Source organism: Neovison vison, chromosome 7, assembly GCF_020171115.1.
Source record: "Neovison vison isolate M4711 chromosome 7, ASM_NN_V1, whole genome shotgun sequence".
Classification (NCBI taxonomy): domain Eukaryota; kingdom Metazoa; phylum Chordata; class Mammalia; order Carnivora; family Mustelidae; genus Neogale; species Neogale vison.
This window is the reverse complement of record NC_058097.1, coordinates 158,361,837-158,381,917: the sequence shown is the minus strand read 5'-3', so window position 1 is coordinate 158,381,917 and position 20,081 is coordinate 158,361,837. Positions and strand designations below refer to the sequence as shown.

The 20,081-nt window shown below is 39.5% G+C and overlaps 1 protein-coding gene and 1 pseudogene across 4 annotated transcripts in view; one reads left to right on the top strand and one right to left on the bottom strand.

Annotated features, from left to right (window-relative positions):
• Positions 1 to 20,081, top strand: part of SBF2 (SET binding factor 2) — a 484,493-nt gene that overhangs the window by 29,625 nt on the left and 434,787 nt on the right. The gene's annotated exons all lie outside the window — the stretch shown is intronic.
• LOC122912719 lies at positions 15,122 to 17,971 on the bottom strand (annotated as a pseudogene).

Below are 20,081 nucleotides of genomic sequence, written 5' to 3'. Positions count from 1 at the left end.
CAGAAAAAGTACCTTAAAGTGGCATTTGTTATTTTTACATTGATGTGTTTTACCTAGATGTATATAATATTTAGGCGTATTTCACAAAATTTCTGCTGGATATGGTTTTTATTGAGTTCCCTGGATCTTCTCATATTAATTGTCCTGGGATACGGGTAGTTTAACATATTTAAAAAACAGATACTTGGAGTGCCTGCCTGGCTCCATTGTTAAGCGTCTGCCTTCGGCTTAGGTCATGATCCTGGAGTCCAGGGATCGAGTCCCGCATCAGGCTCCCAGCTCCATGGGGAGTCTGCTTCGCTCTCTGACCTTCTCCTCGCTCATGCTCTCTCTCACTGTCTCTCAAATAAATAAATAAAATCTTAAAAAAAAAAAAATTCCTGGTCCCTAGTAAAATACCTGGCACATAAAAAACGCCCTATTAAATATTTGTGAAGTGCATTTTGAATGAACAATTTACTTACGTCAGATGGTAGCCAGGATGCCATCCTTTTCCTTCCCACACCCCCCGCAACAGGTACTTTCCCTAAAATGAGAACTCCTAGTATAAAGATCAGATCTTTAAACACTAAATCATTTATTCTTGGGGCACTTGGATGGCTCAGTGGGTCAAGCCTCTGCCTTCAGCTTGGGTCATGGTCTCGGGGTCCTGGGATGGAGCTCCATATCAGGCTCTCTGCTCAGTGGGGAGCCTGCTTCCCCCCACCTCTGCCTGCCTCTCTGCCTACTTGTGATCTCTCTCTCTGTCAAATAAATAAATAAAATCTTTAAAAGAAAAAAAAAATCATTTATTCTCATTTTTTTCCCTGATAAGCTTAGTTTTCCTGAAGTACTTTGATTATTAGGGTTAGAGATGAGGGAGACTGAGTCACTATATAAATTATCTTGATGGGAGTAGGGGGGGAGGATCATGGCTGCTGGCTGTTCCTTTCTCATTGTAAGTACCCTGGAGCCATGAAGAGGTTAGTATGGATGTAGAACCATCTTTGAATTTAACTATGTTAAGTGTTAAAGTCTCCAAGCTGTCTGCTATTTCCAAATGTCCCATAGTAGACTTTACCTAAGATGGAAGCACAGTCATATAAACATCTTGAATTATCTTACAGTGTTATTTTTTAATATTAACTTATAAATCATGAATTTTGGGGTAGTTATCAGGTTGTTTAAGACTTTTTTGGGTAACTTTTCTGAAGTAGTGGTTGAGTTGTATTATTTTTGAATGTTAAATACTTCCTTGTTTTTTAGGGATAATAGACGTTCAAGTATTCCCTTACTTTTCCCATGAGGATTTTTTAATATGTTGAATGTGTTCCAGATATTTTCATTTCAGCCAGGATAAATTTTCCATTTGATATGTCATATTCTTCTTTTTAATATCATCAATATAGTTTAACAAAATTAAAGCTAAAAATGATAGATCAATAGGTGCAAAAAAAAAAAGCATTTGACAAAACTCAACATCCATTTATGATAAAAACTCTCAACAAAGTGGGTATAGAGAAATTGTACTTCAGTATACTAAAGGCCATATATGACAAACCCAGAGCTAACATGCTCAACGGTGAAACCTTGGGGTGTCTGTCTGGCTCATTTGGTAGAGCATGTGACTCTTGATCTTGGGGTTGGGAGTTAAAGCCCCATGTTGGGAGTAGAACTTATATTAGAAAACAAAACAAAGCTGAAAGCTTTTCCTCTAAGATAAGGAACAAGACAAGGATGCCACTTTTATTCAGCATAATATTAGAAGCCCTAGCCACAGCAATAAGGCAAGCAAAAGAAATAAAAGGCATTGAAATGAGAAAGTAAGGAGTAAAACTTTCAGTATTTGTAGATAACATGATACTATTCATAGAAAATCCTAAAGTCTCTGTCAGAAATCTGTTAGAACTAATAAATGAATTTAGTGAAGTTGCAGGATGCAAAATCAATATACAGAAGTTTATTGCATTTCCATACACTAATGAACTATCAGAAAGGAAAAAATAAGAAAGCAGTCCCATTTACAATTGCATCAAAAAGAATAAAATACCTAGGAATAAATTTAACCAAGGAGGTAAAACACCTGTACACTGTAAGCTGTAATACATTGATGAAAGAAAATGAAGACACAAATAAATGGAAAGATATTTTGTACTCAGAGTTAATATTATTAAAACTGTCCATACTACCTAAAACTATAGGTTTTATAGTATAAATCTATAGATTCAGTACAAGTTTTTTTTTTTTTTTAAAGATTTTATTTATTTATTTGGCAGAGTACACAAGTGTCAGAGAGGCAGGCAAAGAGAGAGAGGGAGAGAGAGAGGGAGAAGCAGGCTCTGCACTGAGCAGAGAGCCCGATGCGGGGCTCGATCCCAGGCTCCTGGGATCATGACCTGGGCCGAAGGCAGAGGCTTTAACCCGCCGAGCCACCCAGGCGCCCCAGATTCAGTACAAGTTTTTAAAAAGATTTTATTTATTGGACAGAGAGAGAGAGAGAGCGCATGTGATCGAGCACATAAGCAGGGGGAGCAGCAGGCAGAGGGAGAGGGAGAAGCAGGTCCCCATCAGGGTGGGGAGGTTTGATCCCAGGACCCCAGGATCATGACCTGAGTCGAAGATAGAGACTTAACTGACTGAGCCACCCAGGGCCCCTCAATGACTTTTTATCAATATTTCGGTGGCATTTTTCACAGAACTAGAACAAATAATTCTAAAATTTGTACAGAACCACAAAAGATGCCAAATAGCCAACAAAGTCTTGAGAAAGAACAAAACCAGATGTATCACATTCCTTGATTTCAAACTCTGCTACAAAGCTGTTGTAATCAAACAGTATGGTATTGGCATTGTAAATAGACATGTAGATCATTGGAACAGAACTGAGAGCCCAGAAAGGAAACTCACACATAATTGATTTATAACAAGGGAACCAAGAATGCACACTCCCTCTGCCTGTTTTCCCTCTCTTCCTGTGTCTCCCTCTGTCAAATAAATAAATAAAATCCTTTAAAAAAAAAAAAAAAAAGAAAAGAAAGAAGTGCTTGAGAGGATATGGAAAAAAGGGAAGCTTGTACACTGTAGTGGGAAACAGTATGGAAATTCCTCAGAAAATTAAGAACAGTCTACCATATAATTCACCTATTACACTTCTGGCTATTTAAGAAATATGAAAAGACTAATTCAGAAAGACAAATGCACCCCTGTGTTCATTGCAGCCTTATCTACAATAGCCAAGATGTGGAAACAACCTAAGTGTCTATCAGTGGATGAATGGATAAAGAAAATGTGCTGTACCTAGAATGGAATATTATTCAGCCATAAAAAAGGAAATCTTGCCATTGTGACAAAATGGATGAACCTAAATGAAATAAGTTAGATAGAGAAAGACAAACATAATATGATTTCATTAGTATGTAGAATCTTAGAAAACAGAATGGACAAACAAAGCAATATAGAACCTCCTAGATACAGAGAATAGACTGACGGTTACTAGAGGGGAAGGGAGTTGGGAGTGCGCAAAATAGATGAAGAGGTCAGTTTTATGGTGGTGGTTGGTAATTAGATTTTTTTGTGGTGATCACTTTGTAGTATATATAGATGTAAAACTGTAGTAAAGTTAGGGTGCCTGGATGGCTTACTTGGTTAGGCATCCAACTCTTGATTTTGGCAAGGATTGTAAACTCAGGGTGTTGAGATTGAGCCCTGCGTTGGGTGTGGAGCTTGCTTGGGATTCCTACTCTCTTTGTCTGCTTCTACCCCACCCTGCCCCTCCCTCTCTGTCTGCCTGCTTGCCTGCCTGCCTGCCTGCCTTCCTCAGAGAGAAAGAACGCAAGCAAGGGGAGTGGCAGGCAGAGGGAGAAGCGGGCTCCCAACTGAGCAAGGAGCCTGATGTGGGACTTGATCCCAGGACTCCAGGATCATGGCTCAAGCCGAAGGCAGATGCTTAACCAACTGAGCCACTTAGGCGTCCCTCCTCTCCTTCTCTTAAAAAAAAAATAAAAAAAGAAATTTGTGTGTGTGTTATTTTGTACCCCTGAAACTTACATAGTGTTATATACTAGTGTTACTTCAATTAAAAAAAAAAAACTTTCATGAGAAAGAACATGCAGTGTTCTTTGGCCTAACTAATTTCTAGAGATAAGCTAATTTTTAAATTGTGTATTTTAGAAAACCTGAATTCTGTAGAAATTAAATGAATGAATAAAATGAACATTATTTGTTATTTATATAGAGCATGTAACCTGATAAACACACAGAGGCAGAGATATGTATGCTAAACTTTGCACACATGCCTGCATGTGTGTATATGTACCCTATTAAAGTATGAATCTGTGACATATGTATAAACAAAGTTCATAATTTACTCCATTAGAAGTTATTGCATTTCTTAATAGTAATTGACATTTTAGTAGTTTGAATTAATCATAAACATTACCATTAATGTTTTAAGAGTATAAGAATCAATGGATAAAGAAGACGTGATACACACACACACACACACACACGTATACAATGGAATATTATGCAACCATCAGAAAATGAAATCTTGCCATTTACAATGATGTGGATAGAACTAGAGGGTATTATGCTAAGCAAAATAAGTCAACCAGAGAAAGGCAATTATCATATGATCTCACAAACATGAGAGATTTGTGGAATAAGACAGAGGCTTATAGGGGAAGGGAGCAAAAAATGAAGCAAGATGAAACCATAGAGGGAGACAAAACTCTTAATATAGGAAACAGGGTTGCTGGGGATGGGAAGGGGGATGTGGTGGCTGGGTAATGGACATTGGGGAGGATATATGTGGTTGTGAGTTCTGGGTGTTGTGTAAGACTGATGAATCACAGACCTGTACCCTTGAAACAACTAATACATTATATGTTAATTAAAAAAAACAAAATATTACTGTTCAGTGTTACCAAGAAAAAGATTTTCTCCCTCTGTCCCTTCCGCCACCTTCCCCCCTCTGAAAAAAAATCTAGAATCATTAAAATCACTATAAAATATGAATGATATATGTGCTTATTTCCTTTTGTCCCTATCTAAATGTTGATTTTTTAAAAAAAGATTTTATGTATTTATTTGACAGAGATCACAAGTAGGCAGAGAGGCAGGCAGAGAGAGGGAGGGGGGAGGCAGGCTCCCCGCTGAGCAGAGAGCCTGCTGGGGGGGTGGTGCGCCTCGATCCCAGGAGCCAGAGTTCATGAACTGAGCTGAAGGCAGAGGCTTAACGCACTGAGCCACCCAGGTGCTCCTGAAACAAATAATACATTTATATGTTAATAAGAAAAAAGAGTATAAAAATCATTCTTTTATTCATTCATGCAGGACAGTGAGGGCAGCCCCTCTAAATAGAAATAAATAATAATTTCTTTCAGAGTTATGTGATGATAGGTCAGATAAATTTAAAAAAACATTCTTTTAGGGGCGCCTGGGTGGCTCAGTGGGTTAAGCCGCTGCCTTCGGCTCAGGTCATGATCTCAGGGTCCTGGGATCGAGTCCCGCATCGGGCTCTCTGCTCAGCGGGGAGCCTGCTTCCCTCTCTCTCTCTGCCTGCCTCCCTGTCTACTTGTAATCTCTCTCTGTCAAATAAATAAATAAAATCTTTAAAAAAAAAACATTCTTTTAACCTTTTTTCTTTTGATGTAAAATTTATGTATAATGAGATACACATCTTAAAGTTTACATTTTTAGAAATTTTATATACTGTATAACCCAATTCCTTATCAAGATACAGTATAGTACCATTTTCTTAAAGTTTTCCTTTATGCCTGTTTCCAGTCCATTCTTGCCTCTGTCCTCCTAGGGGCTGTCACTGTCACTCTTTTTTTTTTTTCTGAATAATCAATTTATTAATAAGTTATTATTATTAGAGTGAAAATATATTTACTGGGACACGGCTCAGTCGTTAAGCGGCTGCCTTCGACTCAGGTCATGATCCCAGTGTCCTGGGATCAAGTCCCGCAGCGGGCTTCTTGCTCAGCAGGGAGCCTGCTTCTCCCTCTGCCTTTGCCTGCCACTCTGTCTGCCTGTGCTCACTCTCTCTGACAAATAAATAAATAAAATCTTTAAAAAACAAAACAAAACAAAAAACCAAGCATATTTACCATTCTCAGAAATTTTAGTTCCTTATTTTAACCAAATGTTTTTGTTCTATATACAGTTCATCAGTGTTGGTGGTTAGCTTTATTTTTCTCAAGTCTTTCAAAGGATGTGGTAAAATAAACTTAACCAGTATAACTTTATTTTTTGCTCACTATAGCTATTACTTCCTTATGTAGTTGGTCTCCAGGAGTATTATTTTTAAAAAATCCATTACATTTGGTTAAAAATCATGATATGTTTGACTTTTATGTTACCTAGGTTAATACACTGGGAAAAATATTAAACAGTTATGCTAATATTATTTTGATCCCTTACTGTCACTCTTTTTATTTTTTTTTCCATCATGGATTAATTTTGTCCATTCCAGAACTTTATATAAGTGGAATCATATAGCATATACCCTTTTATGTAATTCTTTCACTCAGTATGTTTTTGAGATGTATCCAATTTGTTATTTCTACAATAAGTTTCTTCTATTTTTTGCTGTAATATACAACAGTTTAACCCTTTTGTTGATGGATACTTGGACTATTTCCAGTTCTTGGCTATAATGAATAAAACTGCTATGAATATTCTTGAGTCCTTTGTGAAAATATATTTTCGTTTCTCTTTGGTAGTAAGTATTTAGCAGTTGAATTCCAAGTCATAGGTGGGTATATGCTTAATCTTATAAGAAACTGCCACATCTTTTCCCAAAAGAATTGTAGCATTTTACTCCCCTACCAACACTGTATGAGAATTGCAGTGATTCTGCAATCTCATCAGTATTTGTAATTGTCAGTCTTTTTAGTTTTGCCATTCTGTGATATGTGTTTTTTCTTTTTTGAAGAGTTTTATTTACTTGTCAGAGGGAGAGCCCAAGGAGAGAGAGGGGCAGACAGAGGGAGAAGCAGGGTCTCTGCTGAGTAGGGAGCCTGATGTGGGGCTTGATCTCGTGACCCTGGGATCAGAACTGGAGCTGAAGGCAAGACACTTAACTGACTGAGCCACCCAGGTGTCCCTGTAATATGTGTTCTAATATATCACTGTGGTTTTAATTTCTAGATTTCTCCAGTGATAGAATAACATTGGTTATTCTTGTGCTTATTGGTAAAGTGTTTGTTCAAATCATTTGCCCATGTGAACATTGGATTGTCATTTTGTTATTGACTTGTTACTTTATATGTGGTGGTACTCTAATATTAGTTTTTTCTTCCCGTACCAGAGTGTGCCCTTAGTGGACACAGATTCAATTACCTGTAAAAGAGCATTAGTCTGGGGTGCCTGGGTGGCTCAGTGGTTTAAGCCGCTGCCTTCGGCTCAGGTCATGATCTCGGTGTCCTGGGATCGAGTCCCACATCGGGCTCTCTGCTCAGCGGGGAGCCTGCTTCCTCCTCTCTCTCTCTGCCTACTTGTGATCTCTCTCTCTGTCAAATAAATAAATTAAAAAAAAATCTTTAAAAAAAAAGATCATTAGTCTTATTAAAATAAAAATAATGTGGACTTTTAATGTTATTAACATATTGTGGGTAGAGAGGGTAAATTATGAAAGAAATTGTGGTCTTGCAATATTTTGATTTGATTATTATTTTAAAAAGATTATTTATTTATTCATTTTTAAAGTGTTTTTTAAAAATGTATTTGACAGAGAGAGACACAGCGAGAGAGGGAACACAACCAAGGGGAGTGGGAGAGGGAGAAGCCTAAGGCTTCCTGCTGACCAGGGAGCCTGAAGCAGGGCTCACTCCCAGGGCTCTGCGATCACAATCAGAGCCAAAGGCAGATGCTTAAAGACTGAGGCACCCAGGTGCCCTTGGTGTGATTTTTAAAGTGATCTAACTAATTTCTTTGCTATGGAACTTGAGAACCCAAACTATCCAAATCAGAGGAGAATGATACAGATATATCTTAAAATAAGTATGGACTGGGGTGCCTAGGTGGCACAGTGAACTGTCTGCCTTTTGGTTTCTGCTTAGGTTTTGATCTCAGGGTTGTGAGATTTCATATTACATCGGGCCCCTGTGCTCAGTGCAGAGTCTGCTTAAGATTTTCTCTCTCTTTCAGATGAATAATGATTTATTTAAATCTTTAAAAAAAAAACAACTATGAGTTATTCTTAGGAAGTAAATAACTATTTGAATATATGAAGTTTATCTAATATGGTCCAGGCATTATTGGGGTTAAAAACACAGTGAATGGTAATGAGATCACTTGTTTTTGGATTTGAAGTTGCTTGTTATTAAAAGTCCTCAGTAGAAGCTACTATGTATTTGTTCTCTTTGTATTTCTTGTTGTTTTAGTAGGTCTACAAATTGATTACAGTTATAATAATCTTAGAATAAAAAAAAACTTATTATTTTATAAAATGGGTTTATTTTGTTGTCCTTTAAAAGTTGTTATGTTTTGGACTCTTAAAATGTTGATGGTTTAGATAAGGTATATCTGGTATTGATATAACATTTTTACCCTGTTGTGGAAAAATCATTTCATTAGGATCAGAGATATTTTCTGAGTATTTGATATTATTATTTCTGCAAATTGTACAAAGGGTGAGAGATTCTCTGCAGTTAAGGCATTGTGGCTACAGTGTACTTGTAAATTTTTTATTTTTTAATTTATTTTAGTTATTTATTTTTGTACTAGTATTTTCTAAAAAACAATATTTATCAGATTTTTACATCCAGAAGTAAGATTTTCTTTTCTTCTTTCTCAGTTATGGTCTAAAGATAAGATTTTTTTTCCTTTTTTAAAAAAAATTTAAGTAATCTCTACACCCAGTGTGTGGCTTGAACTCACAACCAGATGAAGAGCTGCACCTTCTTCTCACTGAGCCAGCCAGGCACCCTTAAGGACAGCATATTTTGAGTGAGAGGAAAAGAAGTACATGCAAATTAATTGTAATAGCTAACATTTATTCAGTGCTTGCTAGATATATAAACACATTACAAACATTTAATCATAGTTTACTGATGTGGGGATACTCCAATTATTTTTATTTTACAGATGGAAATTAGAGGCTTTAGGTAACTTGTCTAGAGTTTTGCATCTTATAGTGCAGGACCTGGGATTCAATCCCAAGCATTTTTTTTTTTTTTTAAGATTTTACTTATTTATTGACAGAGAGAAATCACAAGTAGGCAGAGCAGCAGGCAGAGAGAGAGGAGGAAGCAGGTTCCCTGCTGAGCAGAGAGCCTGATGTGGGGTTGTATCCCACACCACAGGACTCTGGGATCATGACCTGAGCGGAAGGCAGATGCTTAACGACTGAGCCACCCAGGTGCCCCTGTATTCTTTTAACATCTGAGCTGTGTAGCTTCATTTTAGTGAAATGAATGAGATTTTCCTTTTTTGAAATTAAATGAGTTTGGTCCCAAGGAAAAGAGGGACGTTGTTATAAGAGGTATAGAAAAGATGGAGAAATCCAAGGACTTGGTTCATAGGAGCTAGGACTAGCTCCCAAATGCAGGTGCATAGCCTGTTTGTTGCTTATCTCTGCAGGTCTTCTCTGTTCAACTCCCCCACCCCTGCCTTTTTTTCCCCTGAAGATTTTATTTATTTATTTGACAGAGAGAGCACAAGTAGGCAGAGTGATAGGCAGAGGGAAAGAGAGAAGCAGGCTCTCCACTGAGCAGGGAGCCCCATGCGGAACTCGATCCCAGGAGCTTGGGATCATGACCTGAGCGGAAGGCAGTTCCTTAACTGACTGAGCCATGTAGGTGCCCCCAAGTCCCCTTTTTTTCCTGTTCGCCGATTCCTTTGTTCTCTAGGGTTTCCTGTTTCATTGTGACCTCCACTAGCTGTTCCACTGCCCCTGTATGGCTCTGCTGGCCTCTCTGCTCTCTTCCATTTCTTGGGATAAGTCATCTTGCCTTTTCTCACCTTTTTGAGGTAGACCACATAAGTGAATGGATTGCCCTTTGAGTATTTTTTGAACAGCGGGAAATCGACTTTATCCAAAACATGGCCATTGGCCCTCAGTGTGGCCATGACATTTTCACCAGAAGTGGGGTATGAGTCAGCAGGTGTCATAAGACTTACTGATTGACTAGTTTAGGTGAGTTATCAAAAAAAAAAAAAAAAAAAGTCATGTGAATTTTTTACCAGACAAATATTTTCTAAGGTGTGCTCCACAAAATAGTTCTAGGCAATGGCCTCTGAAGAGCAGTAACTTCGGTGAAATATGTATGGAAAATTCTGTCTAATGTGTTTACTTCTTGGAGATTTATAGTGTGGTCATGAGAATCCCTGCAATGTGAAAGTTTGATAAGCTCTTTTTAGAATGACATTTCCCACACTTATTTGATCACAGAACTCCTAATATATAATAGATAATATCTCACTGAGCAGTGTTTTGGGAACTATTGCCTTAGAGTAAGGTAGGAATTTTCTTTCTTTCTTTTTTTTGGTTAGTGTTACAGAATGCGCTTGGTAATTCTATTTAGCGGTCATTGACCGAAGACCAATGATTGTTGAAAATATGGGCTTTGGCCTACATAGATAGGATTTTAATTTCAGCACTACTATTTATCATATGTGATTTTACATAAGAACTTAATCTTGGGACACCTGGGTGATATATATGTAGGTCAGTGGATTAGTTGGTTAAGTCTCTCATTGGCTCAAGTTATGATCTCAGGGTCTTGGGATCACCGCTCTACATCTGGCTCCATGTTCACCCGGGAGTCTGCTTCTCCCTTTCTTTCTGCCCCTCTCCCTGCTCATGCTCTCTCTGTCTCTCAAATAAATAAATACAATCTTTAAAAAAAAAAAAAAACTTAATCCTTACAGGTCTCAGTTTGCTAATCTGTGATACTTCCTTTTGGGTGCTTAGTCCAGTATCTGACATAGTAACTACTTGGTAAGTTGCAACCTGTAAAACTACCTATGTTTCTATTAGAAGATGTTTGGGTGTACCAGTTAGGGCAATCATTTTTCTATAATAGGAAATTATCTTATACCTGAATAATTTTATCTAGCATAGTTCATGTGTTAGACTTAATATTAGTACAAATATGGAATTAATGTGGGTTCAAAGGAGAATCTCAATTCAGAGAAAAGGTATCAATGGGTATTAACATTTTGATTATTATCAAAATAATATATATTACATTGTTATACACATAATATACATATTATACACATATAATATACATATCACACACATGTGTATGCATATACATATATGTATGCACACACATACATATAATACACATAACAATATACATATTACACATATATTTATAATATATTAAATATATATTAAAATAAATTATTTTGATTATTATCAAACAGGCTGTTAACTCTTCTGCACTCAGGAGTAGAAAACACTGGGGTGGCAGAAGGTGGGTGTCGTTACCATTTGAGATCTGCTGTGTAAGAGTGTGTGTCTAGGGGGTGACAGTATAGTGAGAGACCATGCCCTGGAGAGGGTGGCTAGATTTTTAAGTCTGAATTTACCTAGGGACGCCTGGGTGGCGCAGTTGGTTGGACGACTGCCTTCGGCTCAGGGCGTGATCCTGGAGTCCCGGGATCGAGTCCCACATCAGGCTCCCAGCTCCATGGGGAGTCTGCTTCGCTCTCTGACCTTCTCCTCGCTCATTCTCTCTCACTGTCTCTCTCTCTCAAATAAATAAAATAAAAAATCTTAAAAAAAAAAAAATAAATAAGTCTGAATTTACCTAAAGAGGTTTTGCTTTGTAAATCAAATGTATATCAATACACATAATGCTCCAAGTGTGAGAGAAAGCTGCAGCCCCTTTCTGAAAACAACAAGAACAACAAAAAAGGGCTTGCATCAGTTGTTACATTTTGTATCATAAGTCCTTTCTACTCTGCCACAATTAATCAGACCACGGATTGTCATCAGAGATATATATGTAGGCCATTCGCTTATAAATGAGGCTGACCTAAAAACTGTAGAGTAGTTCTTACAGAATGGTGAATTCCCTCAATGTAATCCCTTCCCTTCGGAAATTTGAATATGAACCAGAGAAAACAGCAGAAGCTCAGGACAAGAGAAACCATGCAGTAGAAAGAATAGTCCTAGTGGAGAATAAAACATAGCCACTGTATAGTAGAGGCAGAATCAGGAAACAATTATGACAATGTTTAGAGTTCTTACTGGATACCAGTGGTTTCTTTTCTTACTTACTTTCTTTTCTTTTTTTTTTTTTTTTTTTAAGATTTTATTTATTTGAGAGGGAGCAAGCAAAGAGCACAAGCAGGAGGAGTAGCAGAGGGAGTGGGAGAATTAGCAGGGAGCCTGACCCAGGACCCTGAGGTCATGACCCAAGCAGAAGGTAGACACTTAACTGACTGAGCCACCTAGGCACCCCTGGATACCAGTTTTATTTTATTCTGATTAGTGTTCCAGTTTTCAGTGAGTCTAATTGTGGAGTCTTTTGAGCTATATTCTTGCACTAAACTATGGTTGTGAAGTAATTTAAATGAATCTGCATATAGTTCTAGCAATTGGAAAGAGCCCAAGTGGCTTAATACTACCACCTACATCCTTTAAGTAAAGCTTAATAATTCACTTAGTTGATGTAAATGGGATTAATTGATTAGCTGGGTGAGAAGAACAGGGACTTTGTGACATTATTCACCAGAGAATTTAATAGAGGTTGTGCATCCCTTATTTGACATAGTTGCCCCAGTATTAAAGTGAAGAGACCCAGGTTTATGGCTCTGTTACCTATTAGTTATGTATGATCTTAGATAATTCTCTTAATTTCATGGGCCAGTTTTCTTTCTGTAATTTGAATTAGTCAAACTGGTTCTCCCCCACCCCAGGAAAAGCAGCTTTTTTTCTTTTCTTTCTTTCTTTCTTTTTTTTTTTTTAAAGATTTTATTTATTTATTTGACAGAGAGAGACACAGCAAGAGAGGGAACACAGCAGGGGAGTGGGAGAGGAGAAACAGGCTTTCCACTGAGCAAGGAGCCTGATGTGGGCCTCGATCCCAGGACGCTGGGATCATGACCTGAGCTGAAGGCAAATGTTTAACTACTGAGCCACCCAGGTGCCCAGAAAAGCAGCTTTTTAACAAAATTGGTCATTGTTCACAGCATTTAGAAATGGTTACAGATAGCAATAAAATTGGAAAATGAGAGGAAATAATATCAATCTAACTAAACATTAAAATATTGATGCAGCTTAACTAGGAAAGTCTAATATTATTCAGCATTATTCTCTTTTGTTTATGAAAAAGGAGTGTGGGATAATATATTTTCGTAGATGTGACATTAACTTGTCTGCTTTTGCTACAGTGTGTTTGTTTTTTCCTCTCTTATTTATATTTCAAATATTTATAACCGTTTCCTCTAAGGAATTTGACGAACAAGTAGATTTGTATTTTTTTTTTTTAAGATTTTATTTATTTATTTGACAGAGAGAGATCACAAGTAGGCAGAGAGGCAGGCAGAGAGAGAGGAAGGGAAGCAGGACCCCTGCCGAGCGGGGAGCCCGATGCGGGACTCGATCCCAGGACCCTGAGATCATGACCTGAGCCGAAGGCAGCGGCTTAACCCACTGAGCCACCCAGGCGCCCTAGATTTGTATTTTTATGCAGTGCTTTTCTAGACTTTTCATCCAGAGTCTACCTGATAAGGGGGCAAAAGACCAAATGTGCTTTTTTGGTAGTTGTTGGAGAATCTGGATCTATGAATTATCTTAAAAGTATTGATAAACTAAATTATACTATGATTCACTATTAGTAATATCTTAGGTCAATAGTAATTCTTACCTCTTGTGAGAAAAGTGCTCTTTAGCAAAATCAGTTGCAGATTGTCCCCAAAGTAATCACTGTGCTCTTAATATTGATAGATTAATATTTAAGTATTGGTAGGTTCTGTGATTTAGAGATTTGTTATAACTTTTTGTTTCTCAATAGAATCAGGAACACAGAAACAAAAAGAAGCTTTATTTTTTTTTTAAGTTTTTTTTAAAGTTTTTTAAAAAAAAGATTTTATTTATTGATTTGACAGAGAAAGAGAGAGCAGGGACACAAGCAGGGGGAGTGGGAGAGGGAAAGCAGGCTTCCTTCTGAGCAGGGAGCCTGATGTGGGGCTCCATCCCAGGACCCTGGGATCATGACCTGAGCCGAAGGCAGATTCTTTTTTTTTTTTTTAAAAGAGAGATCACTAGTAGGCAGAGAGGCAGGCAGAGAGAGAGAAGGGGGAAGCAGGCTCCCTGCTGAGCAGAGAGCCCGACGTGGGGCTCTATCCCAGGACCCTGAGATCATGACCTTAGCTGAAGGCAGAGGCTTAAACCACTGAGCCACCCAGGCGCCCCCGGAAGGCAGATTCTTAATGACTGAGCCACTGAGGCGCCCCCAAACAGAAGCTTTAAAAAAAGAAAAAAAAAAATTTTTTTGACTATTTACCTTCTTTATTCCTCTGTGTATAATTACTTTGTAGAATCAGAAAACATCTGTTGCAAAGGTGTGTATAATCCAGTCTATATGGCAGGTCTCCATACCTAAATGTGAAGGTGTAGTCTGGATTCCTGTTAAAAAGTGAGAAGTTGGGACACCTGGGTGGTTCAGTTGGTTAAGTGGCTCCCTTGGGCTCAGGTCATGATCCCAAGGTCCTGGGATCAAGTCCCACATTGGGCTCCCATCTCAGCTGGGATCCTGCTTCAACCTTTGCCTGCTGCTCCCTCTGCTTGTGCTTGCTGGCTCTTACTCTCTCTGATAAATAAATAAATAAATAAATAAATAAATAAATAAATAAAATCTTTTAAAAAAGTGAGAAATTTGGGGTGCCTGGGTGGCTCGGTAAGTTAAGCATCTGCCTCCAGCTCAGGTCATGATCCTGGCATGCTGGGATGGAGTTCCCTGCTCAGCAAGGAGCCTACTTCTCCCTCTGTCTGCTACTCCCCCTGCTTGTGCACGCTTTCTCTCTCTCTCTCTCTGTGTCAAATAAATAATTAAAATCTTAAAAAAAAGAGGAAAAAAAAGAAAGAAAGAAACGGGAAGTTCTTAGGCATGGCAAGGATATGAGGAATCACTGACTTACCCCAAGACAAAATGGAATTGAGACCTGTTTGGAATCATCAACTGTGGTCCGACATAGATATCTCTTAACATCATGTCACTTTAATTCATTTCAGTTTCAAAGGTTTCTGCCAAGGAAATTCTAGAATCTGGAGTTTTCTTTGAGGTTTCCAGTAGTGCAAACCCTGTTTCCTCTGCAATCTGTTTTCCTACTTCAAATTTTCTGAAATCCTTTGGAAGTGAAGTAACTTTTTTTGGTGTTTTCAGTGATGCACATCAAATTCATAACATTTTAATTTGTCTTTAATGTTTGCTCCAATGTAAGCTTCAGAATCACCAATGTACATTTCAATGTAATAACCAAGCACTGCAACAGAAAATATTGTTTGAAACTAAGGGCTTTGTGGATATAACAGCATTTTCAAATTTGCTGGTCAGACTGTGGATATACCCCATCGCAGAGTAAGTGGATGAGTTCTGAAGAATTAACACCAGTGCCTGATGGTGATAATCCAGTGCCTTGGCATAATTTTTTTTTAAATTTTATTTATTTATTTTACACAGGGAGACACAGTGAGAGAGGGAACATAAACAGGGGGAGCAGGAGAGGGAGAAGCAGACTCCCTGCTGAGCAGGGAGCCTGATGCGGGGCTTGATCCCAGGACCCCAGGATCATGACCCAAGCTGAAGGCAGACGCTTAATGACTGAGCCACCCAGGCGCCCCCTTGGCATACTTTTTAAACTTCTTGTGGACATGTCCCAAGTTGTTCAACAAAGGTTTCCATTTGTCATCTGTTACCTTGCTCCCAGTTGCTTTAATTTTTTCCAGAGCATCAAGAAACCTTTGTTCTGTTTTCCATTATCCATTCTGAAATGCAAGCATACCAACCTTGTGCATAACAAAAGGATGTTCTGGTGCAATGCTTAGTTTGTGCAAAACTTAGCACTTGGCCAAAGAATCTTTCAGCCAATTTTGAGTTATTGGTCAATCCCATATTATAATCCAGTGTAGAGCATTGGCAAATGACCCTTTCATCACTTCCACTCCTATGAAGTAAGCAACCATGGCCTGGTCATGCTCACTCTCAGCTGAACACAAGTGCCTGTATGCTACCCACACTGGCCTGTACGTCTTCTCAACTGTTGTTATTTCGCTGAGATACATTCTGGCAAGTTCATGTTTATGACCAAGCATGAAATAATAGCATCCCCCACTGCAAAACAAGACACAGGATTGCACACCAATTAATGAGAAAGACAAAAAGTTCATTTGCTTTATTCAGTTCTACAAGTGTCCCTTGTATGTTCAGGTAAATAGTTTGCATGGAAAGAATCTTTCACCATTACTACAGAATTAAGCTTGTAGCACTATTCATTCATTCATTCATTCATCCATCCATCCATCCATCCAACCATTGAGCATGCTGACTGTGTGGTGGGGGGGGGGAGAGGGAGAGATACAATCTTTTTTTCTTTTCTTTTTTTTTTTTTTTTTAAAGAATTTATTTATTTGACAGAGATCACAAGTAGGCAGAGAGGCAGGCAGAGAGAGAGAGGAGGAAGCAGGCTCCCCGCCGAGCAGAGAGCCCGATGCAGGGCTCGATCCCAGGACCCTGGGATCATGACCCAAGCCGAAGGAAGCGGCTTAACCACTGAGCTACGCAGGCGCCCCGAGAGATACAATCTTAAACAGGTTCCTTGCCATGGGGGAGCCCTGCGTGGGGCTCCATCTCACAACACTGAGATCATGACCTAAATGGGAATCAAGTCAGATGTTTAACCGACTGAGCCACCCAGGTGTCCAGTTTGTAGCACATTAAAAAAAATTTTTTTTAAATATTTTATTTGTTTAGGGCGCCTGGGTGGCTCAGTGGGTTAATCCGCTGCCTTCGGCTCAGGTCGTGATCCCAGGGTGCTGGGATCGAGTCCATCATCGGGCTCTCTGCTTCGGCGGGGAGCCTGCTTCCCCCCAACTCTCTCTGCCTGCCTCTCTGCCTACTGGTGCTGTCTGTCAAATAAATAAATAAATTAAAAAAAAAAAAGATTGTATTTATTTGACAGAGATCACAAGCAGGCAGAGAGGCAGGCAGGGGGTGGGGAGGGGAAGCAGGCTCCCCGCCAAGCAGAGAGCCCTATGTGGGGCTCGATCCCAGGACCCTGGGATCATGACCCGAGCCGAAGGCAGAGGCTTTAACCCACTGAGCCACCCAGGTGCCCCTGTAGCACATTTTAAAAATCACAATTATAATAATGTCTTTTAGCTAAAGACACTATCACATCCACATTCTCTTGCAAACCATCTACATAATCAGGGAGTACAGTTTCACTAGGATTATTATACTTAAAATTTGTTCTCAAATAGGAAGCATAGCAATTCTTGTTCTTCAGTTCAGAGCATGTTAAGATGTAGTGACTCAGGCAGTTAATTTTTTCCTTGGGCTGTCAACATGTAGTGTGACAATAGAAGAGCAAATGCTTCAAAACAGTAGGCATGGAGTTTCAAAATGTCTTAGTAAGTATGGGTTGCTAGGGCAGGGTTATCCAGGGCATCTGAGATTTTCCCTGTTAGAGACAAATGGAACTTTTTTGAGGACTATGGCATTTTCCAGTCATTGGAGGGTCTTTACAGCCACTTTTATCAGGTATTTCTCAGATAACCTTTAGTTGATTGGCTTCTCCTTATCAAGAATATCAAGAGCCTGCTGATACAGTTTGTCTGGTTTTGTGACCAAAGTTTATGAGCTGCTCTGTGATACTGCGCTGTCAGATAAAGACATAGACAACCAATATATGTCTTGGAGTTCCTTGTGAGGAAGTGAAGCCTCTTTTCTGCACAGAATAGAGCACCTTGATGCTGTGGCTGGTCCACCTACTGGCCAGTACACTTCTGCAGCCGCTACAGATTCATGGCTGCACAGCTGTGGCGTCCAGCTAAGCACATTCCAACTTGCCTTCCTTTCTGCTGCCCACCAGGCCTGCCCTGAGCTTGTGTTGCCTAAAAAAAAAAAAAAAAATATTTTAAGCAGTTAAAATCACTGCCTTAAAGACTGGGCACTACTGTACTGACAGGGCTTACTTTTGATTTTATACAGTTCTTACCTCTATCTGTTGCGCTCCCCCCCAAAAGAAAGAAAAAAGACGTTTTCAGAAATAGAAGTTGTGGCTCTGTTCCTACTTACTTTTCCCATGATTCTTTAAACATTTTTTTTTTTTTAAGATTTTATTTATTTATTTGACAGAGAGAAATCACAAGTAGACAGAGAGGCAGGCAGAGAGAGAGAGAGGGAAGCAGGCTTCCCCCTGAGCAGAGAGCCCGATGCGGGACTCGATCCCAGCACCCTGAGATCATGACCTGAGCCGAAGGCAGCGGCCCAACCCGCTGAGCCACCCAGGCGCCCTCTTTAAACATTTAAAAAAATCAAGTTATATATTCATATAGCTTAAAATTGAATAGTTCTCTGAAGCATATTAAAAAAAGCCCAGTATTGGGGCGCCTGGGTGGCTCAGTGGGTTAAAGCCTCTGCCTTCGGCTCAGGTCATGATCTCGGGGTCCTGGGATCGAGCCCCGCGTCGGGCTCTCTGCTCTGCGGGGAGCCTGCTTCCCCTCCTTCTCTCTCTGCCTGCCTCTCTGCCTACTTGTGATCTCTGTCTGTCGAAATAAATAAATAAAAATCTTCTAAAAAAAAAAAAAAGCCCAGTATTGTTCTCCACTACTTTGTCATCACCCCCTTTTGATTTTCTCATCCCCAGAGGCAACTCTGGAAACTTTTAAAGCTGATTCTTTGGATATTTACTGCTCGTAGCAGAGGCTACTGGCTGTCCCCCGTCCTCAGAAATGGAACCTCTGGTTTTTAGCAGGGTAATTGCTACCTGGAATGTAGTAGACATGCTGCAGTCTTCTTGTAGCTAGTTGTGGCGGTATGGCTAAGTACTGAACAGTTAGTCACCTGTGAGTTCTGGGAGGTGTTTTTAAGAGTAAGGAGCAGAGCCTTCATTAACCTTCTTTCCTGCTGGTTAAAAGGTGGATGTTAGGGATACCTGGGTAGCTCAGTCAGTTAAAACACCTGCCTTCAGCTCAGGTCATGATCCCAGGGTCCTGGAATCGAGTCCTCTGTTCAGCTCCTTACTTAGGGGGAGCCTGCTTCACCTTCTGCCTGCCACAGCCCCTGGTTGTGCTTTCTGTCTCTCTTTGAGACAAATAAATGAATGAAATCTTTAAAAAAAAAAAAAAAATGGTGGATGTTTGGGCGCCTGGGTGGCTCAGTGGGTTGGGCCTCGGCCTTCGGCTTAGGTCGTGGTCTCAGGGTCCTGGGATCAAGCCCCGCACTGGGCTCTCTGCTCAACAGGGAGCCTGCTTACCCCCCTCTCTCTGCCTGCCTCTCTGCCTACTTGTGATCTCTCTCTCTGGCAAATAAATAAATGAAACTAAAAAAAAAAAAAGGTGGATGTTATAGTTGGAATTTGAGTTGCCATCTTGGACTGGGAAGTACAAACTATTATGTTAAAGATTTAGAATGAAAGGATAATCATGGATTCGCCATACCAGTCCTAAAATTACTTCATTTATGTGGAAGAGAAAAAAAAAATCCATTTTAAGCTCTTGAGGTTTTTGGTCTCCTGCAGCCCAACCTAACCCTAACGAATATGCCTCCATGTCTGTAAAGAAATCCTACTACTACTTTTTTTTTTTCCAAGATTTTATTTATTTATTTGACAGAGAGAGAGATCACAAGTAGGCAGAGAGGCAGGCAGAGAGAGAGAGAAAGGAAGAAGTAGGCTCCCTGTTGAGCAGAAAGCCCGATGCGGGGCTTGATCCCAGGACCCAAGCCGAAAGCAGAAGCTTTAACCACTGAGCCACCAAGGCGCCCCTACTACTATTTTTTTTTTATTAAAATATTTGACTATATTTCTTGATTTCTTGTTATGAAAATGGGGATTGACCTAATCTATTACATTTGCCTGCCTGCTCAGACACACTTCCCACTCACCGGGCATCTTCCTATTATCTTGTTACATTG